This window comes from Grammomys surdaster, unplaced genomic scaffold, assembly GCF_004785775.1.
Source record: "Grammomys surdaster isolate TR1022 unplaced genomic scaffold, NIH_TR_1.0 150, whole genome shotgun sequence".
NCBI lineage: Eukaryota > Metazoa > Chordata > Mammalia > Rodentia > Muridae > Grammomys > Grammomys surdaster.
Window position 1 is genome coordinate 20,027,094 of NW_021604608.1, and position 21,633 is coordinate 20,048,726.

General features: G+C 43.1%; 1 protein-coding gene across 6 annotated transcripts in view; it reads right to left on the reverse strand.

Moving 5' to 3' along the window:
- Rbm47 (RNA binding motif protein 47) overlaps positions 1–21,633 on the reverse strand; it is a 138,668-nt gene that overhangs the window by 11,272 nt on the left and 105,763 nt on the right. For all 6 annotated transcript variants that reach the window (XM_028765324.1, XM_028765319.1, XM_028765321.1 and 3 more), the window contains one exon: positions 16,315–16,441. The gene's annotated coding sequence lies outside the window, so the exon portion shown is untranslated. The remainder of the gene's footprint in view (positions 1–16,314; positions 16,442–21,633) is intronic.

Below are 21,633 nucleotides of genomic sequence, written 5' to 3' on the forward strand. Positions count from 1 at the left end.
GAGGACACTTAGCTATTATTTGAACCAGTCTCCCTACCAGCAGACGGGAATCCTAATGATAGTATTAATTTTAGCACAACAAACAAGCTAACAAAAAAGTGCGCTCTTTGCTTAGTGTTTGTGGTTCAAGATGTGAACTCCCAGCTGGCTGTTCCAGCCTCCTAGGCTGCTGCCTGCTGCTACCTGCTCTGGTCCTTGTGGATTCCAACCTCCTGGAACTGTAAGGCACTATTGGTTTTGTTTTCACTTGTTGCCTTGGTAATGTTATCTTATCCCAGGAACAGAAAAGTAATGAATCTAGACATTCTCACTTGGGAGTCCAGGCTGATTTTGAACTCATAGTCCTCCTGCCTCAGCCTCCTCTGTGCTGAGATTACTTACACAGGTATGCACAGCTGGGCCCAACCTGAACAAGGAACTTTGACCTATGCCTAGAACACTGTAACAGTTCAAGAAATACAATAGTATTTTTGATCCAACTTGTGGTGAAAACTCAGACCAATTATTTGAATTTTAGGGTGATTTTAATTTAAAAACACGTTTTTCTCAGTTTCTAGAGAATACCCATGGGAGACTGGTAGGATGGATCAGTGGGTAAGGGCACTTGCCACCAAGCCGGACAACCTTACAACCTCTATGGTGGAGAAGATCAAATTCTGCATGTTGTCCTTGGACTTCTACACATATGCCCGCTCCCCTACCTACACAAATAAAGGTCATAAAAAGGTAAACATGTGTCATTGGCTAGAGTTTCCTTCTATTGATTTATCTTGATTTCTTTGTGCTTCAGAGGTGGCAAGTTAGCTTGACAACAGCTCCTTATAAAGGTTTTCTTAGCGTACATCTGGAATGATACCTTGGTTTCTCTAATTTCAGTGTCAGTGTTGAGTGTGAACATCTGTCTCCTTCCCAAAGGAAGATGAGCATGTATGGTTTAGGAGACTGTTGATAATCAGTGAACTGCAATGGAGGATGACAAATACAAATATAAACATTTGTATGATCAAGGGAGACTCTATGTGTTACAGTACAGTAAACATGATGTCCTGTATGGACACTGATAGACAGTCACAGGACTAGAACTTATGCCTCAGTGTACTTCAGCCTCTTCCCCTCCTGCCCCATTTCAGAGGAAAAAAAACCACCAAAAGACAACAAAACTGGGATTTTGATAAAGGCCCTTAAAGAATGACATGCCTTTAAAAATGTGTTTATTTTATTCTTTATGTGCGTGGGTATGTGTATTTGCACGTGGTGCCTGCGGAGGCCAGACGAGGGCATCAGATCCCCTGGAGATGGAATAACAGGCAGTTGTGAGGTGCCAAATGTGTGTGCTGGGAACTGAACTTGGATCCTCTACAAGAGCAGTCAGCTCTCACACTGAGCCATTTCCCCAGCTTCCTGAAGGTTAAACCTTTCAAAATGTTATACTTGCTTATAAATATACAAGGTCTTGTGTTTGATGCTCAGCATTGCAAACAGTAGATAAAAATCTAACATTTTGACTTTCTGTATACGTATGTCCATGTTTGTGTGTAGAGGTCAGAGTTCAGTATTGGATATCTTCCTCCATTGTTTGCTTCCTTATTTTCTGAGGCAGGATTGCTTGGTGAACCTGGGGCTTACTGATTTGCCTGGATAGGCTGGCCAGTAAATTCAGGGATCCATGATACTTTGCCCGTCAAATCTCACCATCTAGCTCTGATACTGTAGCCATGCTATACCCAGCTTTTTATGTGGGTGCTGGCATCCAAATTCAGGTCCTTGTGGTTCAGCCCCTTGCTGAGTGAGCCTTCTCCCTAGCCACAACACACTTATTTTATATACAATCATTTGTGTCATTGTTTTCTTTGAACAGGCTGGCCTGTCCCAGGTTAGCCTCCAGCTCATTGCAATCTCCTTGCTCCGCCTCCTGTCACTGGTATTTCGGGCATGCATTGTCACTCTCTCATAGTTTCACACACAGATAAAATATACCCTCATAGTCTCAGGCCCATCCCTTACCCACCCTACACAGGCGCAGTGAAATCTGGAGGAAGAAATATTGGTGAGAGGGTATGACTCAGTTCCTGACACTCACATGTGAATGATAGTTTGAGAGACAGAGGATGTTTCATTCTTCACCTTCTACCCACCCACCCACCCATCCATCCCACACCCACCCAATGGTTTTTGAGTAACCTATATCTGTGTGCCCTGTGCTAGTTGCAGGTAGGCCTCCCAGACAACTGAATTATGCTTAGACACAAGGAGGTTGAAGTCTAAGGTACTTTACATGTATGCTTACTGACCCGGAACTGCTTCCAAAGGGTCAGGCTTCAATTCTTAACAATTTGTTTCTAATAAGGTTACGGTCCTCAAGGTCAATGCCGGCCACCTCAGAATCTAAAATTTAGCCTTGAATTTGGGAGAACTGGAGGGCTGGGTACATGGGAGGGATTAGGAGGAGAAAAGCAAAGGGGGGGGGATAATGTAATTATATTTTAATTAAAAATTATGTTTAAAAAAAGAAAAATGGCCTTGTGATGGGGGAGAAAAAAATATTAGCCCCAGGGAGCTTGAGAGATGGCTCAGTGGTTAAGGGTTCTTGCTGCACAGTCATGTGAGCTGGAGTTCAGACCCAACACCCACACAACAAAGCTGGGTAAACATTTATAACTCCAGTTCCAAGGAAGCCCACCTCTTCATTTGGCCTATGTGTATATGTGTATATCCACTCACAGAGACACTCAGATACACACACAGCCACACACTCACACAACCACACACACACATACACACTCACATTCATACGCAAACAAATAGACATAGAATTAGCCTTGGAGGCCCAGTATGACATCACAAGCTGGTCACCCTAGCTTTTAGGGAAACAGATGTCAAAGGATCAGGGGTTTGAGGTCATGCTGAGCAATGTATCAAGTTCCAGGCTAGCCTTTATCTTGAGAAAACAACACTCCTAAGGAATGTAGTTCAGTGGAGGAATACTTGCCTACCTAGTGCCAGGCCCTGAGATTAGCCAGGTGGTGCTAGGACATACCTTTAATCCCAGCACTAGGGAGGCTGAGGCAGTTAGATTTCCAGGCCAGCCTGTTCCAGAGCTAGTTCCAGGAGGGCCAGGGAGGGAAAACCTCATCTCAAATTGAAAAAAAGGAATTAAAAATTAGCCTTAGACTGGGTGGAGCAGCACACAACTGTAATCTCAGGTCTCAGGAGGACAAGGAAGAGACTCACACCTTCTAGACTGGCCTAGAATATTCTCTGAAGGAAGGCAAGAGCAGGAACACACAACAGCAGGCTATGCACGGAAGTGTCTGAGACAAATAACGTATACTGAACGTCAAGATCCCCGCTGAAGGTCGAAGTGTGAAGGAAATTGATCCTTGGCTACGAGTTAAACAAGCAGCTGACACACAGCCTAGACTTTCTCCAGTTCATTTACATGGCAGGAAACAATCTTTCAAAAGACCAGTCAGAGCACCTCAGATTTCAGAGCATGCTAAATAAATGGAATCAGAGAGAGCAAGGGTGATCTTGACTCCCCCCGTGGTGAACGTGGGGGAAACCCTGTAGACTCTGAGGCTTCACAGACTCAACTATATAAAGACTGTTATGTAACAGGCAGTGCTGTGCTCTGTGCTCCGGATGCATACTAACTCACTCTAGCCCTCTCATCTATGGGGAAGGGGTGTTATTAGGGTCCCTACCTACAGAGAAATAGGCACAGAGCAATTAGGTAGACGCTCAGGGAACGAGTACCAGAAACAGTGTCAGACTGACTCAGTTCACACCACAGCTCACTGTAAATGATCCTCCTCACAGGGTGGGGATTAGAGAAAATGACACGTGAGGGGTTCCTGGGGCAAAAACCTCAAAATAAGGGATTGAGGGATGTCACTGTAAGAAAATTAAACTTTAACTTGAGGCAAGAATCCTGACCCTATGTAAGATTCTTGTGTTCCCAGGGCCAGGGCCAGCTTTAAACCAGTCAACACAGAAGCCTAGCTGGCGAGTTCCAGTGGAGACTGGCGTATCAGCCTCCCAGGTGCCATGTCACAGGTAAGCTGGCTGACTGGGTCATTCTTCTTTGGTGCTGTGGCTCAGGCATCCAAGTATAAATCTGATTCTCATCTAAGCCTTGGCTGGAACACTTCGCAGAGGCTGTTCCAGAAAGAACCAGAAGAGACTTGCCCCACTAGGTGCAAATGGTCCAAGCATCCCATTGGATGCCAGGTTCCTGAGGAGGCAAGACCCTCCCAATACAAGCTCTCTTTTTTGTATGCTGACTACTCTCGACTCCTCACTGAGGGCTGCCAACATCAAGTGAGCATGGCGGGGTATTTAAAGGAATTCAGTTGTTCGGCTTGGCATATGCTACTTTCAAATAAAGCTATTGCTATTCTGGGTTCTGGTAGAATTTTTGTTCTAGGTTACATTTGTACTTACAAGGTAAGCTCACAGCACAGAGCCTCAGATTTGAATTCTGGTTTTGGTATGGTTCAGAGTATCTTTCATCCAGATTTTAGCTTTTAACTGATCCAGCAAAGGTTGCCATGTGTACCACTTTCCAACCCTGTCTCATGAGTCCTAACGTGCATTCCCACACGCACACAACATAACCACAACAGTGATTTAGTCAGCAGCCACCTGAGAGGATTCACTGACACCTGGAGACACCTAATTCACAATAGGCTAGAGGTTGGTGACAGCTATTGTTGTTTTAAAGAATGTCACCTAAGCTGGATTAAGTGGCTCATGCTTATAAACCCAGTGCTCAGGAGGCTGAGGAAGAAAAACCATTAAGAGCTCTAAGTTAATTTGGAGGACAGAGATAAGGTGCTGGGGGAGGGGAGGTGTATGGACTTGGAAGGGAAAAGAAGAGAAGATGAAAAGGCCAGAATTCACATTTTAGGGAGAGCTTTGTCACTAAGGTTGTGAATAACCTCATGGGTTACAGACTGTGAAGAAAGAGCTCACCACAAACCAGGAAGAAACCAGGAGAGAAAGATCAGCCTCTGCAGAGGGTTTCTAACATGTGGCATTTAGCTTTTTGCCCAGTGCCAAGTCACCACTCGAACAAACATCAGGGAGGCCGCTCCCATTCTCGGGGCTCTGGCATCGGGCATGTCTGTCAGTCCTAAGACTGACAGAGTAAGAGGATTCCCACTCAAAGCCAGGCCACAGGACTAGGAATTTACCCAGGGACCCAAACAATAAGCAGGGGAAGGGAACACCGGCTCACCCTGTACCCCTCACCCCACCCTCACCCTGCCTACACTAATTGTCCTCTGGACACATAAAAAACTTCTTTCTGTGAGTCTCCTTGCTGTAAGCAAAATCATAAAAAGACAGGAGACCATGACATTCTGGCCTCTACCTCTAGGTGCCCCCCTCCACCCCCGACTGAGGAATAGTTCGTGTAGGAGGGCTCGGCTATGTTGATGCTGGTAACACAGTCTGTTATGGCAAAGAACACCATTCAATGGATGGCTGTGTTTGATAAACAGAAGCAAAGCCAAGAGGCTCAATTTTCCCAGGCATTTCTATCAACACAGTCCTAAAAAGAAAGCTTTACTGTGGGTTCCCAGAGACACTAGCTGTATGTCCCAAGAGGAATGAAGCTGCTTGCCAGAAAGTAGGAAACGCAGAGGGATTTTCCGCCCCGGAGTTTGACAGCTCATAAACATCTGCTAGAAATCCATTATCTTATTCCTTTCATAAGCATTACAACACTTTAACACTTATTCTTAACACATTCATTGATGCTGGAAGCAAATGCCTAAACAAACCCAAAAGATGCCACCAGCATCCAGTAGGAGGGGTTTATCATTTTCCTCCTTATTCTGGCTCTGCTTGTCTGTGCCATTGAGAGATCTGGGAAGACCAGAAAGTCTGACCGGAAGGCAGGCAGATGCCTGAATAGAGAAAGAAGCTGCTGCCGTTTCTGTCAGAGCCGTAGCTTGAAGGGAGGTGGTGGTTTGCATTTTGGAAGATTTTTTTTTTCTCGCACATGATCTCATTTCGCAGAGTCTGAGCTATACGGGGACCTGAGGTACCATTTATCACAGGATTTTGAACCTTCCGTAGCTCTATCAGCATTTCAGCTGTTGTGAGGGGATGCCCTTAGCATTGTAGGAAGTTTGAAAACATCCCTGCCCCTCTATCTCTGTACAAACACGTGACCCTACGATGCTGTGACAACCAGAGATGGCTTCAGACAGTAAAGAGTTGTGGGGTGGGGGATGTACAGAGTGTTTCTTTGTGGAGAACTGCTGTGGAATCTACGGGAGTTGCCGAGACTGTATATAACAAGTAAATAGTACACGTTGTTATTTCATATTTCTCTTTTCAACATAAGTCTGGTATTTTGTATTTTTCTTTTGAACTCTTCCCCCCCAACCCCCGGCCTTCCTTGAGGCTACAAATGGTCTGTAGTCCAAGCTGGTTCTCATTAATCTTCCTGCCTCTATCTCCTGAGTATTAAGATTGCAGGCATGTACCACCCAACAAGGCCAACAGTTCTGCTTTCCAGCCGAGTCATGTGCAGTGTTGTTCAAGAGGACAGGTCAGTGTCTGAGATACCAGACACCTTATTTAATAATGTGGCCGAAATGCTATCAACTTTATTTTTCATGAGCAACAATTACCATCATACTACTATCACGTTTTGTGGTCTGACTACTAATCTGCCACCACAGGCTGACTGACAGGCCACAGACTTCTGAAACCAGGCTAATGACCTGCCCAGCTATCACAGTGTCTCATTTAAATTGAGAATCTCTGCTTCCGAGACACATGAGAACTGCTGACAATCTGGTTTTCAAGATGTGGGTCATTTTTAAATTCCACTACTGACTCCTATAATAACATAATGAGCCTCACCCCACAAGGGTCACATTGTTTAAGACATACCATGGACATTCACCGAAAACACAGTCTTGGAACACAGTCAGTTCACTGGTACTGAAGTCAACGTCTGTCTTCCAGTGGCAGCGCTATGATGACATAGACAAGGAAACAATACTCACACATCCATTCTCTCACTCCCTCACTGGGTACTGTGTACTAGGCTGTGCTAAGTGCTTCAGCACGCGACCACTGCTCAGTCTTTGTGTTCACAGTCTGTCTAGCAAGAAGGCGGAAAGAGCAGAGGGGGGAACGCCATAAGCAAAGAGGAACATTTTCAAGTCTGCTGGAATTATCTAGAGCGGCTGACAGGGGACAGAAGAGACTCAGAACGCAAATGGAGCTAGGCGGAGACTGGGCTGAAACACACCCCTTATTCTTTGTGGAGACCAAGGCAGAAGGATGTGGCTAGGAGGCCTCAGATGAATCTTCTAGTGAAAACAGGCGTGGTTCTTGCACAATGGTTCTGCTCAGGATTTGATCAATGCATTGAGGAAGTACTCTAAGTCCCCAGGACCTCAGAATAAACAGCACAGGATAAACCTGAGGGTCTCTTCTTACCAGCCATGGTTAGTGTCAGACAACTCCATGGCTCGCTGTCATTGCCCCCTTTCAGACAAGCTGCAACTACCATCATTTTCCCCTCAGACTTTCTCGAACTCGAAAATGTCAACTCCAAGAGAACATAGTCTGTGCCTTTTCCTGACCCTCAAAGTTTGGGAATTAAAAGACAATGTATATTAGTTAAAGGGATGAGATGCAATTTCTGTCTTAACAAGCTAACCAGTAGCAATCAATACGTGCTTTTGTGCAAAGCGCAGAGCACTGTGCTGGGGACAGTGCAGCAGGGTGAAGTGGTGGCCACAAAGGCACAAGAGTACTCAGGACAAGGAGGTCACATACACCCACTGAGAAAACACTTATTGTGTTGGAAGCTAAGGCTGGCTCAACAATGTAGATAACCAACAGTGGGCCACAAGTCAAATCTCAAGCTATATCACGCAGAAAGGCCTAGAACTTTCCATATCGCAGGCTAATTATGGAGACAGACGCCTCCTTATCCTGTTATCCTCAGAACTATGTTATCACAGATTATATATATATATTACTATAAATGTCTTTATATATATATTACTTTAATGTCTTTATAGAATTCATTAAACTCATGAAAAGCAACTCCCAATTTTATGACCAAGCCATTTAGCCCCACGAGGAAGCCTTAGGGGCCAGGGCTTCCTTCCATATGTCTAGCATTTCTGGAGAAATTAAGAAATTAATTTCTGGAGAAATTAATTAAGAAATTAAGAGATGGTGTGGTTAGCTCATGTGCAGAGGACAGGGTAATAATAAAAGAGAAGAGATGGCTTACAGGAAGACGGACTGGAAATAATTTCTTGAAGAATTATCTTAACAGCAGAGAGACCAAGCACTCTGGCTAGTGCGCTTAGAGCTCTTGAATTCATGAGTACAAGGCTTCTCATGAAAATTCCTTAATTCTTATGACATTTCTATGAGTAGTAGTTTAAAAAAGTGTGCCCTAGAGAAGAAGTCAGCCAACCAGGACCAGGTCCGACGAAGCCAACTTTGCCTTTCTAGATATTTCTATAGTTTTATTTACTGCAATACCATGAACATTGGTGTTAGTACTGTCTGTCTACGGCTGCTTTTATGCAACAAAGGTAGGGTTAAATTACTATAGCAGAGACTGTAAGATTTGCAAAGCCAATCATAGCCTGGTCCTGTAGAGAGAATCTCTTATAACCATCACTTGTCAATTTAAAAGCCCATGGCCAATGAGCTGAGGCAGGAAATAGGAGGTGGGGCACTGGCAGGAAGAGAGAGGATTCTGGGAAATAGAGAATAAAAGGAGATGCAGGGAGAGATTTGAGAGAGAGAGAGTCCAACAAGATGCTGAGAGAGATGAGGAGGAAGACTCAAAGGAAGAAGCAGGCTGAGACTGAAAGGGAGGCAATTAACCATGTGGGACACATAGAATAGTTTGAATATGTTCTAAGCTAGTCAGGGAATGGAGCCAAAGCTTAAGGGCTAGGCATTTAATAATAAACAATTAGTCTCAGAAATGTCATTCTGGGAGTAGGGGCTGGGAGGAAAAAACAAATTTAATCTTTTTTTAACTTGGTCTGGCAAACTCTAGAAACCCCAATTCCCTGAATTTGAGACCTCCCCCGACCCAACAGCATCATCCTATGGTATGATGTCCTTAACGTATCCAGAGTCTCCGCTCCTCAGTACCCTCACTTACAAAGTGAGCAGTACCCTCCGTGATCAATATCTTAAAGATAATGAAGGAGACCACAAGTGCCTACCCCCGAACCAAGTCTGACACGCGTGAGCTATTAGTGCTCTCTTCTTGAAGAATAAAAGACTGAAGCTGAGAGAGTCAGAGAGCCCAAGGACACAGACGTGAGGTGTATCGATCTGATGGCAAAACTCAGGCTCTCTCTAACAGGATATTTTTTTCTTTGCTTCTTTTTCACATATGGTGTTAGTGTAAATGTAATAAAATCATGATCAGTGGGGAATTGGCCTAGATCAACACAGATAAAAGACAATAAAACCTCAGCTCCAGGATAAAGTATTTGGGGAGCCATTCCTCACTACACTTTGCTTTCCAGACCTCAGAGTTCAGCACAATGTACCATAGCTACTGCCAGTCTTGTGTAAAGTGGTTCACGTATCCAAGCTGTATTCTAAAATCAACAATCCATGGAGCTAACTTTTTTTTTAAATGGCAGGGGTCTCAAAAGTTGGCCTTGAACTTACTTCATAACCAAGGGTTGTCTTGAACTCCTGATCTATGTTCATCTACTTCCCGAGTGCCAGGGCACAGATGTCACCAATCATCTGGCTTAAAAATGGAATCCATTTTAATGACCTAACTTTCAGCATGGGGATCCAGGATGCACATCCTGTAGTGTGAATGGGGGCTGCACATCTAGGCTCTGTTACGTGCCTTCACCACCTTGCTCCACACCCTTGAGAAACAAAGGTCACCATACATTCACATAGTGTCCCCCATCCCAACTTCAGTTTTGCTATAAAATGGTGACAAAATTATTGTTAATTAAAGAAGTCATGGAATATAACTGTGATCACAAGCTTAGTGCAAAGTCATGATGCATTGTTGTAAATTTTGAAAAAAAAATTTTTTTTACACGGTGTTGGGGTAGAACCTAGGCTCTTAAATATGACAAGCAAAAACTCTACACAGCCAAATAGTGGAGTATAATCCAATAAAGGCAGCTAATTTTTTGGAGATACAATAATTTCATATTTATAAAACCAGATAGTCCAAAAGTAATAGACTCATATGTCATTTTAAAAATTCTAAAACTGAAGCCGGGCAGTGGTGACATACACCTTTAATCCCAGCACTTAGGAGGCAGAGGCAGGCAGATCTCTGGGAGTTCAAGGCCAGCCTGGTCTACAAAAGGAGTTCCAGGATAGCCATGGCTTATTACACCAAGAAACCCTGTCTTGGAAAAACAAAAACAAACAAACAAAAAACAAAACAAAACAAAAAAAACATAAAACAAATCACTTTAAAACTCTAAAACTGGGGGCTGGAGAGATTCTCAGCAGTTAAGAGCACTGGCTGCTCTTCCAGAGGACCCAGGTTCAATTCCCAGCACCCACACGGCAGCTCACACCTACCTGTAGCTCCTGCCTAGAGGATCTAACTCTCTCACATATGCAGGCAAAACATCAATGTACATAAAAATAAAAACAATTATTTTTGTAAAAACCCTCTAAAACTGGTACACAAAATGTATTTTAAAAAAAGAATACACGAGAGAAAAACTGAATGCTTTTTAAGTTTTTTGAATTATTCTTTCGAGGGATGAAGAAAGAGGACTTCCCCTAATATAAGTTGGAGCAGTCAGTCACCGTGATGTGCAATGAGGGTTGTCCTGCTCTCCTGTTTCCAACTACATTACTAGGCTGCAAAAAAACAGTTACACCGTGAAAACAGGGAATACTTGTAGCGCCCCGTGATCCATGAACACACGCTCACTGGGGCTTGTCCTAGTGTGACCTTGTGGTGGGACCTGTGAGACAGTAGTTTACAAGAATCTCACAGGTCTCTTTGTAAGGAACATGACCAGTTGCCTGTCCTGAAACAAAGGCTCTGGGCTGGATCGACACAGTCAAACATTAGCTTCAGTTTTAGGTGTGACTTGATTGTTTGGTTAACATTAGTCATTCCAGTTATAACTATGAAACACGATCTGCTGTTCCTGTTGGAGCAAGGCTGATGTAGATCCTGTTTGAGATGGGTGCCCTTGCATTTCAACCACCTTAAGGCAAGTGTCCCAGTGATGGACTTCCCCAGGAACTCTCCACATGAAGGGGAAATAATAAGCCAGGGGTATTTTTTGTGTGGGGTATAAATGAAGTTTTTTGTTTTTAACCAGCAGCTGGAGGCCATTAGAGAGATCTAGAACTGGCCAAACTGCAAAGAGATGGCGCAGATTTTTTTTGTTTTTTTGTTTTGTTTTGGTTTTTGTTTGTTTTGTTTTCGTTTTTCGAGACACAGTTTCGCTGTGTAGCCCTGGCTGTCCTGGAACTCACTCTGTAGACCAGGCTGGCCTCAGGCATCCACCTGCCTCTGCCTCCCAAGTGCTGGGATTAAAGGCGATAGCGCAGATTCTATAACACAATCCTGAATAACGCTCGGCGAAATGCAAAAAGGGAGTGAAAATTATCGAGAGCCAGAGGACCAGGAAGTCTGCTGTTGGATGGTGCCATCTTATTATGCCAGGGAAGCTCTGCACCCATGAAATCTCAACAATATGGCTGCCTAAACAAGACATACAGAATGGAAACAGCAGTCAACAGCAGTGCGGAGGAGGGGAATCTCACAAGGTCCCACACAAACCATAGGCAATCGATGGCTGCTTCGAGAGGGAGAATCAGCTGGGTTTTTTTCAGGTTCAAAATAACACCAATGGGCCATCCAATCCCAAGTGGTCAGACCTAAACATTGAGCAACACAGCCTGGATTCACCAGGTCTTGTATGTAACATAGGAGGCATTTGAGACTGGGAGGGATGGGTGGGAATAAAGTAAATATAGTAGTCATATGGGAAATTCTCAAAAAAAAATTTTAAGTGTTTAAACCGAGTCTGCCGGGCAGTGGTGGCACACGCCTTTAATCCCAGCACTTGGGAGGCAGAGGCAGGCGGATTTCTTTCTGAGTTCAAGGCCAGCCTGGTCTACAGAGTGAGTTCCAGGACAGCCAGGGCTATACAGAGAAACTCTGTCTCCAAAAACCAAAAAATAAAAAAATAAAAATAAAAAACTAAAACAAAACTGAGTGTGAGGTATTTTTGAAGTTAAAAATATTTTCGTGGGCTGGAAAGATGGCTCAGTAGTTAAAAGCACTTATTACTCTTGTAATGGACCCAGGTTCAAGTCTCAGCACCCACCTGTCTGCTCACAGTTCTTGTAACTCCAGTTCCAGAGGATTGGATGCCCTCTTCTGACCTCTGTGAATACTAGGCATGCATGCAGTGTATATACATTTATTCAGATAAAACACACCCACATATAAACTAATAAAATAAATTTAAAAAATTAGTAACAGGGTTGGTGAGATGGCTCAGCAGTTAAGAGCACCAACTGCTCTTCAGGAGGTCATTAGTTCAAATCTCAGCAAACACATGGTGACTCACAACTGTCTGGAATGAGATCTGATGCCCTCACATGGGTGTCTGGAGTTTGAGTCAGAGCAAGAGAAAGGAAGGGGAAAAAAAAAATAAAAATTAAAAGCCTATTTTGATGGGGCTAGAGAGATGGCTCAAGGAATAAGAGCACTTACTGCTATGTAGAAGTTCCAGGTTTGGTTCCCAACACTCACATGGTGGTGGAAAGCCATCCATGACTCCAGGAGATCCAAATCTCTCATGAACTCTATGAGCACCAGACGCACATGGGCATCATACACACATGCAGGCAAAACACTCATATATATAAATAAATCTAAAAAATATCTACTTTCCAATGCTATTGCTGTATTATAGAGCACTACAACTACACTAGTCTCTGTAAAGAAAGAAAATAAATAGAGGAATGTTCTAGTGGAAGACAGTGGCAATGTCCAGGCAGGGAGTCGGCATTCCAACCTTCCCTGGGAATACCGCTGCTCCTGGGGAGGTCTCTGCCACATAGTGGGGGGTCCTGCCGAAAGGAGCTCACAGGTTAATCTGGTACTAACCAGGCGATTCAGAAGCTCACAAATGTCTCAGGGTAAGAGCACACAAACCCCCAAGGTCCTCAGCCTCCCATCAGTCACATGGCCCTCGTTCCATACAGGAGAGGACACACAGGGCAAAGCTGAGGGAACACGCATTGGAACAACCAGTTCCTCCTGTCGTCCATCATCTTCCTTCCTCATTGGCTCTTGCTTTCCTTTCTTGTTAATGTGCTTTCCTCTCGTCTTAAGACTCTCATTTAGTATCTCTGACTCCCAACTGTAATTGCCTTGGTTAATAAGTAACCACAGTAACAAGTGGGAATCAAGCTACTCGGCTATCTGATGGCTACTTGCTTTTAGAGCTTGTTTAAATAATTTGACTATACATGGCTCATGATCAGGAAGGAAGGAGAGCTCGGCTGGAAAAAAAATGAAACGTTCATTTATCCATACATGAGCTTTGAAGGTGAAATGAGCATGTTATTTGGAACAAACGACTTGCTTTGTTTACTTCTGAGGAAACGGAAGTTATGAGGAAGGAGAGAAGCGGTGGGCAACAAGAGCCATTTTCCAGCTTCTACAACCTGCCTAGGCAGTCAAAGTTGCTTGGATTGACGACTGACTATATTAATAGTTCTAGAAAGCAAAACAATATTGCTCTCTGCTTTTACCATGCATATTTGGAGTTAATATTTCAGTTGAGCATTGAATAAAAACAGCCTCTATGCAAGGTAATCATTTGTTCTTGAGCCCACATGGACAGAGTGGGTGCTCTGAGGTAATCACATGTGAAGAGACTTTCAAGGGAAATGCACTACGCAGTCTCACAAACTATTTTTAGAAAGCATAGGCTATCGTATGCCATCCAAAATAAGAAAATGCAATTCACTTAGTTATTCTTTTTTCCAAATCCCCATTTATGGTAAAACAAGAATGAGAATGGCCCACAGTGGCCCACAGAGTTCCTCCTTATGAACCAACCCCAGTGTAAACCAGGAAAGGTGTGGGCCTGCTAAACTCTGTCCTGAAGATTAAGCTAACAGATTTAGCACTAACTGATTTGGAATTTGGACACTGATTCCCCACGCCAAGTGTTCTGATGTTGAAAGTCTAACCGAATCTTGTTCCATCAGAAAATCCTGTAACTACGGGTTGCAAAAATTCAACCCTGCTGTTATCTCAGGCTCAACAGAGAGCAGTCAGCTCACTGTAGACCTTTGATACTAGGAGGGGCAGTGTACACAGCCAGGAGTTCCTTCCTCCTTCTCAAAATTCTGCCAGGAAAGGTGCTGGAAAGATTTTCACATTTTATATTGGAAGCATACATAGGTTCCATCCACAATAAGACAGGACTAGGGAAACTTCTGGAAACACAGTTTGTCCATAGTATTGTGGGTAGGCGAGTTTCTCTGATGCAGCGTGAGGAACACTTGATTTTTCTGTGAATGGTGCAGTCATCTACCTAAAGCTCTCCACTCCCAACCACATTGAGTGTGTCCTCCCTCGTTCCCTGTTTCCAAATGAATATCCTTATAACACATGTGCACAGATGTGCACATGTAAACTTAAGATACTATCAGCTTGTGGTGTTCTTGTGTTGGGTATTTCACTGAGTGAAAATGCTCACCGATCTCACTACTGTATGCTAGTTACATGAGTTATCTGTTTCCTCAAAGGCTGTGGGACAAACAACTGAAGCCTAGAAGAAAAACAATGCAGACGAAAGTTGAACATGTGGCATTCATTCCTGACATCTTAGTAACTTCTGTCTTCACTTAAGATGAAGGACCAACGCCCAGAATCCATAAAGAACCACAACCTTAGCTGCAAAGCAGGCAGCAACTTGATTAACATACGAGTGGGGGACTAGCACACACATTTCAAGATACAATAGGCACACAAAAAGACATTGAGCATCTTAATCCTAAGGGATGAGAGAAGTCAAACTAAACTAGCCTACCAACAATACTACGGGCGAACTGCGTTTCCAGGAATTTCTCTAGTCCAGCTTTATTATGGACAGAATCTACGTATGCTTCCAATGTAAAATGTAAAATCTTTCCAGCACCTTTCCTGGCAGTTTGATATATCATTTTACCCTCATTATAATGTCGATCAATTGTCAAGACGTTTGTACAGTAGCCAGTTAGGCAGACAAACTAGACCTCTTTGTACAATGATGGTAACAATACAAAAACAATGGTGGAAAACAATCTGTTGATACTTCAGGAAGAAAAAAAGAAAATCTATAAACACATTGATTTACCAACTTCCACTGATAGATGTAAATCGAAAATAAAAGCCGGACTCAGGTATTCTTGGGCATATTATTCACAGTAGCCAAAAACAGGGAACAACCCTGATGTCTGATGAACAGGAATTAACAAAACCTGGTCCATGCCTTACAACGGAGTATGATTAGTCCTGCAATGAAACGAGCATTCTATGAACCCTGAAGACATGGTTTGCGAAGCAAGATGGCTATGAAAGAAAGGACAGTGTCATGAATTGGAAAGCCTGATGTGTTAGCTACTTCTGCTTAAATAACAAGCAAGAAGGCCAATTTGCAGAGGGTATGAAGACGACTCCCAAAATCAAATACCATCACATCTTGTCTGGTCTTGTACAGAGACCCTTCCTTGTATATCACATGTATATCACAAAGATGTCAAAATACTGATGACTGTAGGTTGGAGAGGCAGGAAGGTTAAAAGTTCAAAGCTACCTTGGACTACAAGAGATCCTGTCTTTAAAACATAACAATGGGGGAAGGGACTGTGGGAGGAGAGCAGCAATCAGGGATGTAAAGTGCATAAATTAAAAAAAAACACAAAAAACAAAACAAGAAAAAAAGGAAGGAAGGAAAGAAAGAAGGAAGGAAGGAAGGAAAGAAGGGAGGGAGGGAGGGAGGAAGGAAATACTAATGTACTCTGAGAAGTCAAAGGTAGACTGTGGGCAGCAGCCCAGGTTACTCCAGTCTCTTTCTACAGGAAGAGACATGTCCTTCCAAACCACCAAGATGTGACATGGACAGAGAAATAAGGATCTGTAGTGTGGGCTCAAAGAAACGCATCATTCTAATTCACTAATTCACCATGTAAACACACCGGGCGCACATCCTATGTTTGATAGGGAGGGAGATTATGTTCCTACTTAAAAGTAGGGAAGAAAAGGATTCTGGGAGGTGCACTCACCAAAAGTCACCAATTCGATTGGCCCTGGTTCTTTATATGGAAGGCAGAACAAGAGAATTCGTGAAGATTCAGGCAGCTCGCTTGGGATTTCTCTGTTCAGTTCTTGAAGAGTCCTTTGAGGCAAACCCTAAAATAAAGCATTGAAGAAAACGTTTGCTTTACTTCAATGTAAGTTTCACATGGGCCTAGAAATTGAGGATGTTTTCTTCCTAAACTGAACTACCTTTACTCCGATTACTCAAGAAACCATTACTCTTATGTCCTCTAGAGACCAAGAAATGTAACTCATTATCTTATCCTTGAGGAGACGGGGAATTGCGTCAGGAACACAAGCAATTTCTTTCCTTTGGTGTATTTTGACCTTTAGAGAAGCCATGACTTAGAGATACGCATACTGCTGAGGAAGAATACAGTGGCAGCCCAGAGACTCACAAAAAGACCTACCTCCTTATACAGAGGTAAAAATATCTAGCTTGAGGCCTCCCACATGGCTTGTGGAGTTACGTTACACATCACTAACACATCCTAAGTAGGGCCTGACCACATCCAGAGCCTGTCCCCAAGACCACAGGAACAAAGCTTAGCGGTCTACCTGCAATCAGAGTTGTCTTGAGAGTGACTGACTTCGCCCTAAAATCACAGTCAAGATTTCTTGAGGATTTTTCTTTTCAAGAGGGTTATGAAAAAATGAAAAGAATCTATTCAGGTCTTAAGTTAATGTTAGAAATCCTAATAGTACAAAATATTCAAAGGAAGGGAATGTAAAGTTCCAAATTAAAATGCTCAAGACACACAGACATATTAGATAAAAGTATTACAGTATATCCTGCCTTTACTCCATATCTGGAGACAGACTCTACCCAGCCTTCACAACTATCAACACTGATCAAGCTACCTAAAGATTCAAATGGCTCGTGCATCCAACTTTCTTAACTCCAGTATGGCGCCAGTATGTAGCACTAAAACAGGGACTAGAAGATTATCCTGGCCTGGGTGTTTTCTGTCAGACAGAGACATGCTATACATCCCAGAATGGCTTGAAACTTGCAATTCTCCTGCCTCTGCCTCTTAAGTGCTAGGGATCCTAGGCATATGCCACTGTGCCTTTACCTTCAGTCTCTGATTTTATGCAAATTCCTTCACTTGTTTGAAGTACTAGCTGAATTACTAGTTTTTAAATAATCTGGTGTTGCCACTGTTGTTCATTTTTTGGTTTGCTTCATGTATTCTTCCACCGAAAACTTAGCCACCCAAAGAGACAAGACCAAGAAAACAAGAGTCAGTGGCTTCACGGAGACAAGGTAGGACCTTTAGGGCTCTATAGAGCATGCTTTGGAATCTTCTGGATCAACTGGCCTCTAAAGCCAGTTAAAACACAAAATAGCTAAGTTGCTTAACCAAATCTCTGTTGGAATGGCTGGCATTCTGAGGGATCCATGTCTTTAAGAGAAGACAAGGAATAACCTCAGCCAGGCCCTGGGCCAAATCTTAATCATCATGTATTAAAAAACAATATAAAATAAAGGTATCCCCCCAAAAAACATTTCCTCAAAGGGGGAAAAGGCCACAGCCTTAGAGAGCTACAGCCGATAAACATGTGAGCTCATAGCCTTTACCCAACCCTGAAAAAACTAGCTCTGTGTGTCATCTGCCAGACAACAACTATTCCAACACCACAGTTTGATAAAACCTTAGACACTAAAGTGCAAACTATAAGCTGTGTCTTGAAATTAATTGCAACATCATGGCTATAGAATAAAATGTAGACCTCTATACCATGCCCCTGGGTATACTCAGCTTTCTTGAGGAGAGATCTTTCATAGGAAATATTATGAACTCCAGTGTTTGCACAGAACTGTGAGGTTTCCCACTGTGTATGTTAGAAAATGTTCCCCCTTAGCAATGTAATATCTCAGCAGTGGCCACGTACACCACTCTACAATCTGAAAGTAAATTACTAATATATAATGAAACACAGGTTTCAGTTTTATATTATACCGTAGAGAAAGACGGTTCACCGAGGGGGTAGTCATACTATGTAAGTAACAGAATTCCTTCAAGTATAACATGTAGGCTCAATATACATATCCAGGAAATTCTGACTTCTCACAATAAATCTAAATAGAATTTATTTCACAGAAACTTCAATATTTGCTATTTTGACTACACACACACACACACACACACACACACACACACACACACAAATCTCAAAACATAAGCTGGGATGTCTATCTTAGAGTTGCTCCTGGCTCCCAGCAAATGTTTTGAAAGCTGGTGTGGTGGTGAATACTTTTAATTCCAGTACTCAGTAGACAGAGGAAGGTGGATCTCTGTGAGTTCAAGGCCAGCCTGGTCTACAAAGTGAATCCCAGAACAGACAAGTCTATTCAAAATAAAATAAAACAAAGCAAAAAACCTAAAGGCAGTGGGATCAGCTGACGCAGGATGTCATCAGTTTTGCTGTCTACCCTGACATTATTTTGGCTCATATCCTTTCTGTATCTTGTCAGGATACATAGAGTCTTTGTTGATTTTAGAGGTAGTAAGTACTTGGTTGGAATTTGTTTTTTGAGACAGGTTATCTCACTGTATCCCGGGTCTGGAATTCATGGCAAACTTCCTGCCCCAGACTCATGAACGTGAAGGCTATAGATCACTGTGTCTGGTTGCCATACTTGGTTTTTTTTCTTGAAGTATGATGATGTGTGCATGTATGGCACTTTGTGGAATTCTCTCCTCCCACCTCCATATGGGATCCGTGAGTTGAAATCTGGAAGGTAGGTTTGCATTCTCAGGCAGCAAGAACAATCACCAGCTGAGGTAGAGCACAGGCGCACATATTTAAAAATCAAAAGCTTTACAATTGGTCTTCTCTTTTAAAATAAGAGCTTCCTTTTAAAAGATTTAATTCCCCCCCCTCTCTTTTTCCATTTTGTGTATGAGTGTTTTGCTGCAGTAAGTAGGGGAATCGTGTTCATGGAGCCGTCATGGAGGACAGACAAGGGCTGGGAACAGTGGGACTGTGGTTAGAGATGGATGAGTGATCACATGGGAGCTGGGAACTGAACCCAGGTCCTCTACAAAAAGCATCAAGGACCAAGCCATCTCTCCAGTGCCCTCTCCACATGGCTTTTAAAGTTGTTTCAAATTCACTGGTTGGGATGAGACAGGACAGACTAATATTAAAAATCAATCAAACAAAAACCTTATAAACTTAATACATTTGTTTTTTTTTAACATAGTCAATCATCAAGTCATGTCCTGTGCTACTTCAATCTCTGTCACAAACACTAGCTAAAAATAAGAATTTCACCCCCTACTCTCCAACTTCTAAATCCATGTATTTAGGTGGGTGGAACTGTGTGTAGAGGCCAAGAGACAAAGAGGCTGGTGCAGTGTGGGAAGAAAAGAGTTTTAAAGGGATAAAGGTGAGAAGGTACATACATGCAGAGAAAGGAGGGAGGAATACTGGGGTAGAAAGGTACAGAGGAGAGAGAGATGGTGGGGAGGAAGGGAGGGGGGGGGGCAAGAAGGGAGACAAGGAGGGGTGGATTGGAGGTATGGGATGTGGAACAGTTGGAGGCTAGAAGAGAAGGGAATAAAAATCTGGAGTGGAAAAATTAAAAAAAAAAAAGAAGAAACTGCTACTTTATATATTAATTGAATTAGTAGTAATCATTTATGTCTTCCATTTTGTAGACAGGGGCTTATGCAGCCCAGGGTAGCCTCAAACTCACTACAAAGCTCAAGATGGCCTTGAAAGACTGATTAACACTTGCTTCAGTTCCTGAGATAACAGGTGTGTGCTACCAAGCTGGCAGGAATACTTTTTATTGAAAACAGATGCTTTCCTAGGATAAATGGACTCAGAGCTACCAGGAAGCTGTGTGGGTCAGACGTCAGATTTCTAGTTGCCACTGACCTTGTGCACGCTTTCAACCGTCAAGACCTCGGCTTTCTCACTGTGTCCTGAGCTCCAGTATCACTCCGTGAACTAAAGAGTCCACATTTGGAGTAGGCTGTATGTAGGACGGCCAGCCTGTAGTTTCAGTAGCCTCCTGGACTGCCTTCATCCCAGTCACTCCTGCCCATGACAATGAATCCAAAGTGGCCTTTAAAATCCTACCATTGGGTCTTATCAGCCTATGGCTGGACCTTGTTGATGTCTTTGGGATTAAAGTTAATATCCTCATAAGACCTGAAGAATCTCACTTCTCATTCAGCTTCATCTCTTTACACTGTTTCCCACAGCTCATTCATGGTGCATCAGATCCTCCCAGATCCCCTGCCTGGCCAGCCTGAGCTCAGCCGTAAATCTCACTCCTGTGATGCAGTGTGGGGAGACGCCGAGACATGGTCCCACAGTGTCATTGAGCACTCTTCGTGACACTAGGTCGAGCCCCAGGAAATTGGCACATTGAAGGACAAACGTGGTAGAATTTTGGCATATGGCATGTTAAAACTGTTAGTAACTGAGCTCATTCTTGGCCAAATTAAAACTTTACTAGAGCAGAATCTGGTCTGATTCACTTCTAAATCCCAACCCTACGCTCAGTCCTGGCCCAGAGCCAGTGCTTAGCTTTAATTAATGTGAGATGTCATTGTGACTTTTCTCAATACCAAGTACCAAATTTTAATATTGTCACTGGTCATTCAAATCCTATCTTTATCCAAGAGGCACTTAATCTGAAAAGAATAAAGAAACGGAATGAATAAACCCAAGGTTTCATAGCTGACATTTTTGCAAAAAGTTCTCAGTTTTGCAAAAGACCAAGTCCTGACCTATGACAGAGACGAGAGCTTCATTTTGCAATCAGTAAATAGAACTATGTCATGTATATCCCCAAGAGAAGGACTCGGTTTATCCATAAGACATCATATGTGAACTTATTTTAAATCTCAAGTGTTTCTCACTGCTTGGCAGCAAGGGAAGCTAGAGGATTTGGAGTTATTTCCTTTTACAGCTTTCCCACATGACAGCAATCAGTTAAGGAAACACTGCATTCAAAGAATGGTAGACCTGAAATGGACATTTTAAAGCATGCTTCTGCCTGATATACAAAAGCGTGACTCCTGAAATTCCCCACACCATCTGATGCAACTCCACACTTCTGGGTCTACCCTTCCTGAAATGAAGACACCGAGGGGAGGCCACACCGGGCCGGGATGTACAATGGGCATTGCTAAGTCACCGGAATGGAGCCAGTGACAGCAGCAGCTCAGTCCTTGCTTGAATCCCACTGTACACCAGGCATTGTGCTAAGCATCCTTTGAGTGACATCATCCACTTAATTGCTGCTACAATCGCAGGAAGCA